The sequence below is a fragment of the Prunus dulcis genome, chromosome 2 (genome assembly GCF_902201215.1).
Source record: "Prunus dulcis chromosome 2, ALMONDv2, whole genome shotgun sequence".
NCBI lineage: Eukaryota > Viridiplantae > Streptophyta > Magnoliopsida > Rosales > Rosaceae > Prunus > Prunus dulcis.
In genome coordinates this window covers 18,842,724-18,846,215 of record NC_047651.1, presented here as the reverse complement: position 1 = coordinate 18,846,215, position 3,492 = coordinate 18,842,724, and positions in this window count along the sequence as shown.

Below are 3,492 nucleotides of genomic sequence, written 5' to 3'. Positions count from 1 at the left end.
AGGGTGCACCAAGGGTATTTTTGGTAGTTAAATAGGGTGTAATTAGTTAATTTTACATTTTGATTTAAATATTAGAGTGTACTTAGATCAGAAAGTATACTCAGTTGATTTTAAAGTTTGTTTAACAACCTAAGTGCATTATCACGAAGTCTTTCCATCCAAGTGAAACTCCCAACAAAAATATCATTATTACAATCTATAATATAAAATATATAATAAGGAATGAATATGGGACTCAAGGAAAGGAATTATCACAGTGAATGAGCTTATAATTAGATGGCTAAGATAGTGGAAAAGAGGTTTTTGTAGACCTAGCGAGTATGCCATAACAGAAGACATTGTACTCTCAAATGTGCAGTCTTTGAGACCTAGCGAGTGTACCAGAAAATTTTCCCCTAGAAATATTTATTGTGACACATGGTAGTGTGAGGTCGAACCACCATTCTCAATACTGGACACGTGTCCATAAGTATAACTATAGTTATATAAAGTAAAGTAAAAATTTAATCATGATTATGTATGTGGATGCGTGTCAAGCATTAAGAAAGATGGTGAGCATACACCTCGGGTTAAAATGGTGAGCAAAAATATTTACATGTTTAATTGGCATAGGGAATCGATTAATTAGCAGATAAGCTATTCTAATACCATTTGATCTTAAACACATGGGCATTATAAGGTTAAAAACAAAGTTCAGCTAGGATCCTGTTTAATTTAAACTTGGCAGATTTGTATTTAACTCTAAGAAGAAGAGAAAAACAAGGACACTTTTTATATAAAGGGGAGATTAACATAAAATTAGCCAGGAAATTGATCGGAGCCATGGACTCGTCGTGACGTCCAGTCGATCGTCACCGATTCAATTGGGAACGGCTTATGAGTCGTTTATCCTCATGGAAAATTGGTATGTTTGGTTTTAAGGAAACAAAGGTGAAACCCGAAACCCTAATTTTTATGTTTGGTTACTTGGAAAGTGTAGAAACAGGAAGGAAATTTGATTTTTGTTTTGTTTTTATTAATGGGTTTCTTTAGTTGTATGTGAGTTGTTAGTGAATTGCACTGTTTGGATGAGTTGGTTTGTGCGTCTAGGGATTTAGGAATTTGGAAACACAAATAACAATGAGAAACTGATGATAATGTATTTCGATATATATGATATATTTTATTGGTAGAAAGAATTAGGAATTTGAGAAATTTTCTGGTGTCTTCAATTGTGGGTTTCTGATCTAAATTATTTCTTTTGTATGATCAGCTGGATGTTGGAGAACCAGCTGTTACTCCCAAAGGTAAAATGGATATATATATTAATTAGGTACATGCATATATATAGAGTTGCATTTGATCTTTCTAGTTTTGTTTTCTTACCCTATTCTTGTTGTGTTGTCATGTTCATGTTCTACTAATGATGAAGTAATTGTTGCCGTCGACAATATTCGTTTGGATGGGAAGAACTACAATATTTGGAGTTATAGAATGCATTCGTACGTCCTAGATAATAGTCTTACACGTGTGCTCTATGCGCCATGCCCAAGATTTTTGGTAGAAACTGAAGCAAGTGTTGAAGAAATTGCTATATCAAGGGCTGCTGAAGAGATATGAAACAAGAATGACTCCCTGTGTTTTCATACAATCTTGAACCATCTATCTGATGATCTCTTCCATCATTACTCAAAGAGGGGGAAGAAAACAAGTGCTAAGCAACTTTGGCATGAGCTACAATCGAGGTTTGGAGAACAAAATTCTTGCGTTCCAGATTACCTGGAATATCATTTCCTTGAAGAGGAACCAATGGTGGAGCAGGTTGAAGAACTGAATGCAAGGTTCAAAGAACTGGTTAAATGTGAAGAAATGGCGATAGACGAGGAATTTCATGTGAATACAATCATCTCCAAACTCCCCCCCTCTTGGGAGGATGTGCGCATCGAGTTGATGCGTGAGGATGAGGAGGAGCACAGGCGCTGGGGCCGGGCTGCACCAGATTCTTCTTTCCCCTTTTTTTTTTTTTTTTTTTTTTTTCAAGAAACAGTATAGCCGTTCCCTGCTCTATACGTTCCTTTTGTTTTTAAGTATAAACTTTTTTTTCTTTTTTTGTTTTGGTTTTAAAAAATCTTCACAATATAAAATTAGTTTCTTTACTCTCTTTTTTTTGGGCCTACCTCTTTAATTAAGTAATATCTTATCCTTTTTGAATTACTTTAGTTAGTAATTATATTTGAATTACTATTTGATGCACCAAAATTAGAGCAAAAGTGCACGAAATAATTAATTTCTATTTATTAAGTGTTTTGTGAAATCGTTTGGGTGTCTCAATTAAATTTCTCCATAGCCCAAGAGCTCAATCCGTTACTATTAGGCCATTACTCGAGCAACTATTGCCTCTTTTCGAATTTTTACTTTTCCAGAATTATTATACGTATAAAGATTTTGGTACTTTCACGTTTAATAATGTATTATACACGTCCGCACGTATTTCTCATGTTTAATATGCGTATTTTTTACAAAAATTTCAATAAGGCACACAAAATTCACGTATTATATACATATTCTCACATATTATTGAATAAAAGTAATATATCTATATTTTTAAAAAAAGTATAGCCGCGCGGCTATACTCAGTTTTCTTAATTGTTTTTAAACATAGTCTAGCCGTGCGGCTCCACTCTTTTGACACGTGGCAGCCGCTGGGGCTGGGCTGTACCAGATTCTTCTTCCCCCCCCCCCTTTTTTTTTTCTCATAGAAATAGTATAGCCGCGCGGCTGTACTCGTTTTTCTCCCTTTTTTTTTCAAAAAATATTATAGCCGCGCGGCTCTACCATTTTGACACGTGGGCCTATGCTCTGGGCTGGGCCTTTTTTATATTATAAATAGTATAGCCACGCGGCTATACTTTTTAAGAAAATCTTTTTTTGTTTTTGTTTTGGTTTTAAAAAATCTTCACAATATAAAATTAGTTTCTTTACTCTCTTTTTTTTCGGCCTACCTCTTTAATTAAGTAATATCTTATCCTTTTTGAATTACTTTAGTTAGTAATTATATTTGAATTACTATTTGATGCACCAAAATTAGAGAAAAAGTGCACGAAATAATTAATTTCTATTTATTAAGTGTTTTGTGAACTCGTTTGGGTGTCTCAATTAAATTTCTCCATAGCCCAAGAGCTCAATCCGTTACTATTAGGCCATTACTCGAGTAACTATTGCCCCTTTTCGAATTTTTACTTTTCCAGAATTATTATACGTATAAAGATCTTGGTACTTTCACGTTTAATAATGTATTATACACGTCCGTACGTATTTCTCATGTTTAATATGCGTATTTTTTACAAAAATTTCAATAAGGCACACAAAATTCACGTATTATATACATATTCTCACATATTATTGAATAAAAGTAATATATCTATATTTTTAAAAAAAGTATAGCCGCGCGGCTATACTCAGTTTTTCTTAATTGTTTTTAAACATAGTCTAGCCGTGCGGCTCCACTCGTTT